Source organism: Hylobates moloch, unplaced genomic scaffold (genome assembly GCF_009828535.3).
Source record: "Hylobates moloch isolate HMO894 unplaced genomic scaffold, HMol_V3 SCAFFOLD_10, whole genome shotgun sequence".
Classification (NCBI taxonomy): Eukaryota; Metazoa; Chordata; class Mammalia; order Primates; family Hylobatidae; genus Hylobates; species Hylobates moloch.
Window position 1 is genome coordinate 30,193,136 of NW_026652285.1, and position 12,531 is coordinate 30,205,666.

Genomic DNA, 12,531 nt, shown 5'->3' on the forward strand with positions numbered 1-12,531 from the left:
CATCGTGTTAGCCAGGATGGTCTCAATCTCCTGACCTCATGATCGGCCCGCCTCGGACTCCCAAAGTGCTGGGATTACAGGCGTGAGCCACTGTGCCCGGCCCAAACGTTTTCTAATGTGCAGGAACTAGGCGGGGCACAGTGGCTCATGCCTGTAATCCCAGTACTTTGCAGAGGCCGAGATGGGTGGATCATCTGAGGTCAGGAGTTCAAGATCAGCCTGGCCAACATGGTGAAACCCTGTTTCTACTAAAAATATAAAAATTAGGCCGGGTGCGGTGGCTCAAGCCTGTAATCCCAGCACTTTGGGAGGCCGAGGCGGGCGGATCACGAGGTCAGGAGATCGAGACCATCCTGGCTAACACGGTGAAACCCCGTCTCTACTAAAAATACAAAAAATTAGCCGGGCGTGTTGGCGGGCACCTGTAGTCCTAGCTACTCGGGAGACTGAGGCAGGAGAATGGCATGAACCCGGGAGGCGGAGCTTGCAGTGAGCCGAGATCGCACCACTGCACTCCAGCCTGGGGGACAGAGCGAGACTCGGTCTCAAAAAAAAAAATTAGCCGGGCGTGGTGACACGTGCCTGTAGTCCCAGCTACTCAGGAGGCTGAGGAAGGAGGATTGCTTGAACCCAGGAGGTGGAGGTTGCAGTGAGCTGAGACTGCGCCACTGCACTCCAGCCTGGGCGATAGAGTGAGACTCCATCTAAAAAAAAAAAACTAATATGTAAGAACTAATGTCACAAACAATTCTAAAAATTAATTCCCTGCCAAATATACTACCTGGCATATATAAACATCACAGGCCTAAATATATAAACACCACAGGCCTAAATATTCATTTCCCTATACTTTAACTATGTGAAAACATTCTAAATTACCAAACGACACTGGGTGGTCAGCAAACTAGTTCTCTTTTTCCAAAAGCAAAAACAACAAAAACACTTCTGCCCTTTAACATTCAAAGAAAGATTATTAAAAATCTTAATTATTGGCAATCCTTATTCCAAAGTTGCTTGCACTTATCAGACTGGGACCAATAGATCCAAAGGGTAAGGCCAAGATTGGCAAATGCATGTGACTCTCAGCTTTTCCACTGATACCCTCCTAAAGATGCGTGTCCCAAGTCCAGCAATACAGTCTTTAACACTCATTTACTAAGTGCCATCAAGAGCAAGTAGTGATGGCCAGGTATGGTGGCTCACGCCTGTAATCCCAGCACTTTGGGAGGCTGAGGGGGGTGGATCACCTGAGGTCAGGAGTTCGCGACCAGCCTGACCAACATGGTGACACCTGTCTCTACTAAAAATACAAAAATTAGCTGGGCGTGGTGGCAGGCGCCTATAATCCCAGCTACTTGGGAGGCTGAGGCAGGAGAATCACTTCAACCTGGGAGGCAGAGGTTGCAGTGAGCCGAGATTGCGCCATTGCTCTCCAGCCTGGGCAACAAAGAGCGAAACTCCGTCACAAAAAAAAAAAAAAAAGAAAAACAGCAAGCAGTGAGGATAAAAGACAAGAGCCAGTCCTCACTCTCAAAAGAACCTAGAGACTAGCTGGGATCAAAGTGGAGCAAACCAGCAATCAGTACAATAGAAGTGCCAGGTCTGCATATGCACACGCACATGCACACACACTAACAGTTTCAGAGATTGTCCCCTTACCACCTTTGACAGCACAGTCAACTGCAAATCTGATAGGTAAAAAATAGTATGTCATTTAATCTGCATTCCTTTGATTACTTATCAGAATAAAAATGTTTCTCATATGCTTCTTGGTCATTTGTATTTCTTTATGAACTCTGATCATAAAGTGATAATACCTGGGTCCAGAGGAAGCACTCAGTGTCAGCTACTGTTATTACTATTATCACTACTGTTATTTTTTTTTAAGGCTAATCAAGTGAAGCAGTGGGAGTAGAGAAGGAACAAAGAAATCTGTAACTGGCTGTGATCAATTAATAGTAAACACCACTATACTTGGACCAGCCACTACTGTTATTAAAGACTAGGGGAAGGAAGTTTCCAGAACAGGGTAGAGTCCATCTTAAGCAGAGGTAACTGCTTGTGTGACGACCCAGAGGCAAGGAACAACAGGGTACACAGAAGGAACTGGGCACAAGCAGTCTGTACTACTGCATACAGGATGCTCAGGAAGACGTGGAGCGATGACCTGGCAAAACATTTCAACTCTACCTTCAAAGCTAGGAGAGCCATGGTGGAAGAGGGATATGATCATACGCTTGGACATGCATTTTACAAGGATCATGTTGGCAGCGACTTGGAAGAGAGAAAGCAGTCAAGGAGAATGATTACAAGGCAACAGAAGATCATGCAGCCAAAAGGGCGATGAAGGTCTGGACTCAAAAAGGAGAAGTAGGATGACTAGGAAAACATTATGAACTAGGATCTCAAGAATGTGTTGACTAGAATGGCACAAGAAGGAATCCAAAGGCCTCTCAAATCCCTGATTTGAGTGACTGGCTGGGTGACACTACCGCTCACTAAGATATGAAGATAGGAAGAGGTTGGACTTGGGGAAGTGGATAAGATCATTTTTAAATGCCCATAGGATGGCCGGATGCAGTGGCTCATGCCTGTAATCCCAGCACTTTGGCAGGCTGAGGCAGGTGGATCACCTGAGGTCAGTTCGAGCCCAGCCTGGCCAACATGGTGAAACCCCATCTCTACTAAAAATACAAAAACTGGCCGGACGTGGTGGCGCACATCTGTAATCCCAGCTACCCAGAGGCTGAGGCAAGAGAATCGCTGGAACCTGGGAGGTAGAGGCTGCCATGAGCCGAGACCGTGACACTGCACTCCAGCCTGGGTGATAAAGCGAGACTCCGTCTCAATAGTAATAATAATAAAAATAAAATAAAATGCCCATAGGACATCCAAGTAGAGCTGTCCAGGAAGCAACTGTATATATGGGATTGGAGATCAGAAAACTAGTCAGAGCTGGAAAAACACACATTTGCAAATCATCGGCATATGGACGGCAAGTGAGGCACAAGTTTATCTAGGGCATTCCTCAGAAACTGCACAGGGTGAGAGGAAGGGTCAAGGGAAGGCAAATACTAATGTTTTTAGAAGCAAAAGAGGAAAAAAGTTTGCAAAGAAAACCAAGAGTATGGGCCAGGCTCAGTGACTCATACACTTTGGGAGGCCGAGGCAGGCGGATCACCTGAGGTCAGGAGTTCGAGACCAGCCTGGCCAACATGGTGAAGCCTGTCTCTACTAAAACTACAAAAATTAGCCAGATGTGGTGGCGGGCACCTGTAATCCCAGCTACTGGGAAAACTGAGGCAGGAGAATGGCTTGAACCCAGGAGACGGAGGTTGCAGTGAGCCAAGATCGCGCCACTGCACTCCAGCCTGGGCAAAAAAGCAAGACTCTGTCTCGAAAAAAAAAAAGTTTCAAAGATAAAACAAAAATCTTGTTAAAGATGAATACATAAGAAGCTAAAGAAATAATCTACTTCTTTAAGTCATGCTATCAATTTGCACCAAAATTTTCATTTCCTATGTGTAGGTGTTGAAGGTCTAGTACCCATGATAAATGACATACACCTGTTCTGGGCTGAATTGTGTTCCCCAAAAGAGATATGTAGCACTGCAGGGGGCTGGGCACAGTGGCACATTCCTGTAATCCCAGCACTTTGGGAGGCCAAGGCCACAGGATCGCTTGAGCTCAGGAGTTCAAGATCAGCCTGGGCAACATGGCAAGATCCGTCTTTACCAAAAATATTAAAAAATAGCCAGATGTGGGCCGGGTGCGGTGTCTCACGCCTGTAATCCTAGCACTTCGGGAGGCCGAGGCGGGTGGATCACAAGGTCAGGAGATCGACATGAACCCAGGAGGCAGAGCTTGCAGGGAGCTGAGTATGCGCCACTGCACCCCAGCCTCGGCGACAGAGCAAGACTCCATCTCAAAAAAAAAAAAAATAGCCAGATGTGGTAGTGCACGCACCTGTAGTCCCAGCTACTTGGGAAGCTGAGGTGGGAGGATGGCTTGAGCCCGGAGGTTAGAGGGCTGGAGGTTGCAGTGATCCAAGTGCCACCGCACTCCAGCCTGAATGACAAAGGGAGACCCTGTCTCAAAAAAAAAAAAAAAAAAAAAAAAAAAAGCTATGTAGTACTCCTAACATTCAGTACCTCAGAATGTGATTTTAGAGACGGGATCTTCAGACCAGGTGCGGTAGCTCACGCCTGTAATCTCAGCACTTTAAGTAGCCGAGGGGGGTGGATCACTTGAGGTCAGGAGTTCGAGACCAGCCTGGCCAATGTGGTGAAACCCCGTCTCTACCAAAAATGTAAAAATTAGCTAGGCATGGTGGCGAGCACCTGTAACTCCAGCTACTTGGGAGGCTGAGGCAGAAGAATCACTTGAACCTAGGAGGAGGAGGTTGCAGTGAGCTGAGATCACACCACTACACTCCAGCCTGGGCAACAAAGAGAAACTGAAAAAAAAAACCAAGATAGGATCTTCAAAGAGGTCATAAAGTCAAAATGAGGTCATCAGGGAGGACTCTAATCCCAGTATGACTTGTCCTTATAAAAAAGGGGAAATTGTGGACACAGAGAAATACACACAGGGAAGCTGGGCGCAGTGGCTCATGCCTGCAATCCCAGCACTTTGGGAGGCTGAGGCGGGCAGATCACTTAAGGTCAGGAGTTTGAGACCAGCCTGGGCAACAAGGTGCAGCCCTGTCTCTACAAAAAATACAAAATTTAGGCTGGGTACTGTGGCTCATGCCTATAATCCCAGCACTTTGGGAGGCCAAGATAGGCAGATCACCTGAGGTCAGGAGTTCAAGACTGGCCTGGGCAACATGGTGAAACCCTGTTTCTACAAAAAATACAAAAAATTAACTGGGCATGGTGAGACGTGCCTGTAATCCCAGCTACTTAGGAGGCTAAGGAAGGAGAATCACCTGAACCTGAGAGGCAGAGGTTGCAGTGAACCAATATTATGCCACTGCACTCCAGCCTGGGCAACAGAGCAAGACTCGGTTTTAATAAACAAAAGAAATACACACAGGGAGAACTCTACATAAGGACTGGAGTTATGCTGCCACCAGAAGCTAGAAGAGAGGCTTGAAACAGATCCTGTCCCAGTTGCTTCAGAGGAAGCATACCTCTGCCCTTAGATTTCTAGCCTCCAGAACAGTGAGACAATAAATTTCTGTTATTTAAGCCACTCAGCGTATGTCACTCTGTGGCAGCAGCCTTAGCAAACAGATGTCACAAGAAAATTCGCAGCTCAGGTTTACTAAGTACCTACCAGGTGCTGTTCTAAACACTCTGCATCAAAAAACTCATTTAATCCTTATAAAGTCCACTCTAGGATCTAGGTACTATCATTATACCCTTTTTACGGTGTGGACACCAAGGTTCTAAGAGGTTAATGAACTTACCCCATATCACATAGCCAGAGCCCTCTCTCTCACTACTAGGCTATGAGGAGCTATTATTAATAGTAATTACAATAAGAGCTGGCGTGGTGGCTCACGCCTGTGATCTCAGCACTTTAGGAGGCCAAGGCGGGTGGATCACTTGAGGCCAGGAGTTTGAGACCAGCCTGGCCAACATAGTGAAACCCCGTCTCTACTAAAAATACAAAAATTAGCTGGGCATGCTGGCATGCGCCTGTAATCCCAGCTACTTGAGAGGCTGAGGCAGGAGAATTGCTTGAACTTGGGAGACGCAGGTTGCAGTGAGCCGAGATCGTGCCACTGAACTCCAGCTTGGGTGACAGAGCAATATTCCGTCTCAAAAAAAAAAAAAAAAAATTAGTAATCATGATAAGAACAGCAGTAGTTCACTAAGCCAAACACTGCCCTATGTCCTTTACAGATATAATACAAAAGTCCTCTGAAGTAAGTGTTATTATTTCCAGTATGAAGGAGGAACCCGAATCTCAGAGAGATTAAGAAAATCACCCAAAGTCACACGGTTAAGAGTGCTGAGATTAGGCCGAGCACGGTGGCTCATGCCTGTAATCCCAGCACTTTGGGAGGCCGAGGCGGGTGGATCACCTGAGGTCAGGAGTTTAAGACCAGCCTGGCCAAGCTGGTGAAACCCCATCTCTACTAAAAATAATAAAAAAAAAAATTAGCTGGCCATGGTGACAGGCGCCTGTAATCCCAGCTACTCGGGAGGCTGAGGCAGGAGAATCACTTGAACCCAGGAAGTGGAGGTTGCAGTGAGCCAAGATCACCTGGACAACAAAGTGAGACTCTGTCTCATTAAAAAAAAAAAAAAAGGAAGAATGCTGAGATTATATGTAATTGCTAACTTAAGGGGATATACAATGAAAACCTTTTTTTACTAAAACTTTAAGAGCAAGTTAATTTTAATTTTTTTTTTTTTTCTTTAATGAGACAAGAGGCAAGGTCTGGCTCTATCACCCAGGCTGGACTGCAGGGGCCCAATCACAGCTCACTGCAACCTCCACCTCCCAGGCTCGAGCCATCCTCCCACCTCAGCCTCTCAAGTAGCTGCAACTACAGGTGCACACCACCATGCCTGGCTAATTTTCTTTTGTATTTTTAGTAGAGACGGGGTTTTGCCATGTTGCCCAGGCTGGTCTCAAACTCGTGTGCTCCAGCGATCTGCCTGTTCAGCCTCCCAAAGTGCTAGGATTACAGGCATGAGCCATCGTGCCTGACCAAGTTAAATTTTTTAATGCCTGACTTTGCAGTTCAATACTAGAAATATACATCTATAAATTCAAAATTCTTGAAGATCCCAAGAGAACACGTGTCCTAGATTATGGGCCCTTTTGCATATCCCCTCAACCACTGTTCAAGAACTATTCTCTCGGCTGGGCAAGGTGGCTCATGCCTGTAATCCCAGCACTTTGGGAGGCCGAGTCAGGCGGATCACGAGGTCAGGAGATCGAGACCATCCTGGCTAACACGGTGAAACCCCGTCTCTACTAAAAATACCAAAAATTAGGCCGGGCGCGGTGGCTCAGGCTTGTAATCCCAGCACTTTGGGAGGCCGAGGAGGGCGGATCACGAGGTCAGGAGATCAAGACCACGGTGAAACCCCGTCTCTACCAAAAAAAAAAAATACAAAAAAATTAGCCGGGCGTGGTGGCGGGTGCCTGTGGTCCCAGCTACTAGGGAGGCTGAGGCAGGAGAATGGCGTGAACCCAGGAGGCGCAGTTTGCAGTGAGCCGAGATTGCGCCACTGCACTCCAGCCTGGGTGACAGAGCGAGACTCCGTCTCAAAACAAAAAAAAAAACTATTCTCTCTCAGTTAGAACCCTTGCCATTTCTCTGACTTCCAGACACAGAAAGAGAAGAAAAGGAAGGATTGAGATGCTGTTCTTTAAAATTTTTAATTTCCTATTTAATTTTTAAAATCTGATACAAACATCAGAAAGTGTAAAAAGATATAATGCAATGAGAAGTCTCCTTCCCACTCTGTCCTCTACCTGAACAATTCCTAGACCTAACAGGTAACCAGTGCCACCATTTTCTTATTTATTCTTCTAAAGGTTTGTGTTGTTGTTGTTGTTGTTGTTATTGTTGTTGTTTGAGACAGAGTCTCGCTCGGTCGGCCAGGCTGGAGTGCGGTGGCATGATCTTGGCTCACTGCAAGCTCCGTCTCCCGGGCTCAAGCAATTCTCCTGCCTCAGCCTCCCAAGTAGCTGGGATTACAGGCGTGTGCCACCACGCCCCAGCTAGTTTTTGTATTTTCAGTAGAGACGGGATTTCACCATATTGGCCAGGCTGGTCTCAAACTCCTGACCTCAGGTAATCCACCCACCTTGGCCTCCCAAAGTGCTGGGATTACACGTGTGAGCCACCGCGCCCAGCCCTAAAGATCTTTTTTTTTTTTTTGCATACATACACCAATGCAAATTATCTTTTTCTCTTTTTTTTTTTTTCCCAAAAAACACAAAGGGTATCAAATCATACATACTCTTCTGCATCTTGCTTTTATCACTTAACTGTCTGCCTTGCAGATCTTTCTATATCATATTAAATTATGTTTTAATTCTCTCGTTTTGCTTGTCAAGAAGTTTTTTTTTTTTTTTTTTTTTTTTTTTGAGACGGAGTCTCGCTCTTTCACCCAGGCTGGAGTGCAGTGGCGCGATCTCGGCTCACTGCAGGCTCCGCCCCCCGGGGTTCACGCCATTCTCCTGCCTCAGCCTCCTGCGTAGCTGGGACTACAGGCGCCCACCACCACGCCCGGCTAATTTTTTGTATTTTTAGTAGAGACGGGGTTTCACCGTGTTAGCCAGGATGGTCTCGATCTTCTGACCTCGTGATCCGCCCGCCTCGGCCTCCCAAAGTGCTGGGATTACAGGCGTGAGCCACCGCGCCCGGCCTGTCAAGAAGTTTTTACTTGATTTCACCATAGTTCAGTCTAGCACACAAGGCACTCAGCAGCCCTAAGAACTACCTGAGACAACTGATGATGGCTCCATGCTACACACTAAAGACCCTGTATCTTTTCTCTCCTCTTCATCTTACTTTCACTCTTTTCTCCAACTCACTCAATTCTCCTTCCTTTCCCTACTCCTCTCCCATCTCACCCACTCCTTAGCCCTAACCCTGACAACTAGACCCCAGTAACATCACTGACATTGCTTAGTCGTGGCTAGAAATATTCAGGCTTTAAAAAGGTACAGACTCCTAACATAGAGAAAAAGGGATAAATAATAATTTCCATGAGAACTTCTAATTAACAAAAGTGCCTTAAATTGAGGAGTTTTGGTTTGGAGTTATTCTTCCTTGTTACTTGCCTCCTCTGGCATTTTGGTTTGTGAAGAGTGCGTGAGTGTGACGCTATTTTCTATACGCATGGAAACAAGCACATACTCAGTCTAACATTTAAGCAATGACTGACAGAACGACAGAGTTCATTCTACAATAAGATAATTGGAAACAAAATATAAGAGCTATATAAAATAAACATTTGGGCTCCAAAATATGCACTTTAATTAACCTATCATTTCTTTTTACTTAAATTAAGTAGCTCCAATCTGAAACTACATCTTAGAAATGTTTTAAAGATATTCACCAATGAAAAAGAGAATAAAGATCCCTCTCCCCGCTTTTATTTTTCAGCCCACAAACTCAATGCTATCCTCCCCGCAAAAAGTACCTTTTTTTCTGATCAGATGAACCCTGTAATTTTTAAGGTTTCTAAGTAATAAAAATAGGAAGAAAACATTACCCCCAAAAATTGGTTTACATTTAGAAGATGTTTCCCACTGAGCAAAGGATTGGTAAGGAACATAAAATTAAGGCAGCCACCTAACTGCATTCTTAAGTAGTAACAGGTGAGGCCGGGCGCGGTGGCTCACGCTTGTAATCCCAGCACTTTGGGAAGCCGAGGCGGGCGGATCACGAGGTCAGGAGATCGAGACCACGGTGAAACCCCGTCTCTACTAAAAATACAAAAACATTAGCCGGGCGTGGTGGCGGGCGCCTGTAGTCCCAGCTACTCGGAGAGGCTGAGGCAGGAGAATGGCGTGAACCCGGGAGGCGGAGCTTGCAGTGAGCCGAGATTGCGCCACTGCACTCCAGCCTGGGCGACAGAGCGAGACTCCGTCTCAAAAAAAAAAAAAAAAAAAAAAAAAAGTAGTAACAGGTGGTAACTCACAGTATGGAGCTGATTTCCTTTCTCTATTCCTGCCATGCCAGAGACCTCTAGTAGAACTTCTGAGGTTACTGTATTATAACCCAGGTTCAGAGAGATTTAGAGGTAAAACCTTAAACATTGGAAATATCTTTAAAAGTAGGGCTTTGTGTACCAAATACATTCGTTAAAACCTAGGAAACTATAAAATGAAATCCAATATATTGATCTCAATCCCCTTGCCTGCTTCCTAAAGAGGACAGAGGCCACCAACACTGGTGCCCAACACTTGCTAAGTCAAAACACTCTTACACAGGTCCTCCGATTCTTAACGGGTTCAGAACTTCTGGTTGCATTCCCCATGCAACCCCTCCAACTCTACAGGGAGAATGCTGGAAAAACTGTGTCACTTTGGCTTCCTGTATATTAATATAAGCACTCATTATCCAGCAATAGCAGCTGAAACATAAATGAAGATGAGAACTCAGTCTACATGACCTAAGATTTCCCACAAGTCCAGATATTTAGGTTACACACACTGCATTATTGTCTGATTTCTCCTCTGCATCAGTCTGGAAGTCCACAGGGCAGATTAGCACACAACAATCTTAACTAAGCTAGTATCCAACTCTGAAGAAAGGCAAAGCTGGTGGAGGGTTTCCAAGACTCCTTATCCTTCTCTGTCCTTCCTCCCATCCCCTACTTACGTCTTTTCTGTTTGTTTTTATTTAATTTTATTTTTTAATGTATTTTTAGTCACAAGAAAATCAAAGAGGCCACCAACTTAAGTCTTAAGCTCTGCCCTTTGCTTAGTCCTAATGGAGAGTTCTTTGGCCATCTATGTACAAGAGATTAGAGGAGCCAAAGAGACTGGAGAACCACATCAATGGGAGCTTTTTCATCTAAAGGTCATCTGTTCACACTGTCCAAATGAGGTTTACCCTGTGAAATAAAACTTGGTGTGCTACCTGCTGAGAAAAATAGTATGAAATGTCACACAAAGGACTGGGGTGCAGCAGGAGGACTCTGAAAGAGTCAGACGTGTAAACCAGCAGGTCTTAGAATGTTCTAATATACTATATGAAGTTTCAGAGTAAACAAATGGTTAATGACACATCTTTTGTAACACATGAATCAGCTACTGATTTGCAAGAATGGGACACACCCTAGTACCTATGACTCTAAAGTACCTGTTTGAAAAGTGGACCTAGATGTTTGCATTGCCAACCCATCCTAAGATTGGAACATAATTTTACAACTATGTAACTTGCCGTAATTTAAAGTTAAAAAGATCACTGCCTTTCATTATAATGGAAGTTAATTTGAGAACTTCATTAAAACGTTCACACCGATAATCAAAGAACAGTAGCAATACAAAGTAAGATATAGCCAATCAATCCTAGGAAGCAAACACAAGAGGCAAGAGAAATGGCAGGTAAAGGAAGTGAACAATAGCAAATTCAAAAATTACAATATTCCCAATTCTAAAGAAAAATGAATAAAATGAGGCTGGTAATGAAAAAATAACACATCTTACCTTAAGAGGCATCCAAATAGCATTCATAGTGTCAGGATATAAAGACAATACTCAGAAATGAGTAAGAAATCTTAGTAATTCCCCCGGTTACCAAGTATAAGCAGGTAGGAAAACCTTTTGTTTCGAGAAGGTATCTGAAAGAGAGGATTTGCATTTAGACTAAAAAATAATCAAGACGATGCAAATAGTTTAAGCTACCTGGGCAGGGATTTTGAAGTACTATTTGCCTCATCGCACTAAAAAAGTATAGAAAATACAGTCCCCTTTAGAAAAGGGCAAATGTGTGTCTCCATATATATGTGTAGAAACATACTTTACATAAGAAGATAAATAAATATGTAACACGTATTTTAGACAATGTAAAATTGCTTATCAAACAATTAGCCAAAATCCCAGAGAGAATAAAGTAATTTTCCAGGGTACTTCATAAACACTAAACGTGATTTGTTAACTAACCATCTAAAAAAAGACCCTTGCCACATTTAATTATATCTAGTAAAGTAAAACCTCTCTAATCATCCCGACTGTCCCAAGATTATGCTTAAGTTTCAGAGTCAATTCCACATGAAAAGTAAAACCTATTCTTGACTGAAGTACTAGAAACAAATAAAAGACCCTTCTTCCCCAGAGATCGTTAAAAGCAGACCGAGCAACTTAATTTTGAGGGTGGGAGGAAGGTAAATTTGCCTGGAGGCAGGAGGATGGACTAAATGACCTCTGGTAGGATCCTCCTTCAAGTCCTAGGCCTGTATATAATTCCAGCTTAACCAGTTACTGCTTCGCTTAAAATGGAGGCTTGCCCGCGTAGGGACAAAAATAACAGCACCCACTTCGTTAAAAATAAATGTCGAAAAGTACCCTTATTTAAATAAAATAAAAAATAAACACCTCTGGAGTGGATGTGTTCTTGCTATGCGTTTGTCACTGAGGTTTCGAAGACTTGGCATCACTTTCCTTACCGCCCATCGGATTTTGGGGGAGGAGCGGGGGGCGGCAGTTTGACTCTTGACCCAAGTCTCAGGCGGGCTTCAGAGCCCCACAGGGGCCCCCAACTCCAGAGCCAGAGGGAGCGGAGAGGCGAGAGCCCGAGATCGCACCTCCCCCCACCGCGGACCCCAGTCCCAAACCTACGCCTCACCTCCCCGCAGTGGGGCGCCTCCTTCTGCCCCATTCCCATTGTTAGGGAGGGGAGAGCGCGGGGTGGGCTCAGGGCAGGGGCGCCCGCGGCCGTTGCCCGGCTCCCTTCAGGAGGGGCGGCCCGCGGGATGCGGCTTCCCTTCCTCTCCGCGTCGGTCCGTCCCACCTCGGCTCGGCCTGGCGCCCCGAGCTCCGCTCCGCGCCCCCGGCCGCGGCCCCGGCCCGCCCCCCGGGCAGCCAGGCCCCCTGGCCACTCGGCCG

The 12,531-nt window shown here is 45.5% G+C and overlaps 1 protein-coding gene across 9 annotated transcripts in view; it reads right to left on the reverse strand.

The window, feature by feature from the left end:
• KANSL1 (KAT8 regulatory NSL complex subunit 1) overlaps positions 1-12,531 on the reverse strand; it is a 195,401-nt gene that overhangs the window by 182,573 nt on the left and 297 nt on the right. For 6 of the 9 annotated variants that reach the window (XM_058445676.1, XM_032163972.2, XM_058445679.1 and 3 more), the window contains exon 2: positions 11,134-11,267. The gene's annotated coding sequence lies outside the window, so the exon portion shown is untranslated. Of the gene's footprint in view, positions 1-11,133; positions 11,268-12,021; positions 12,221-12,271; positions 12,443-12,531 lie in introns of those variants that run through there. The other 3 variants (XM_058445675.1, XM_032163970.2, XM_032163969.2) reach the window with 3 other exon arrangements.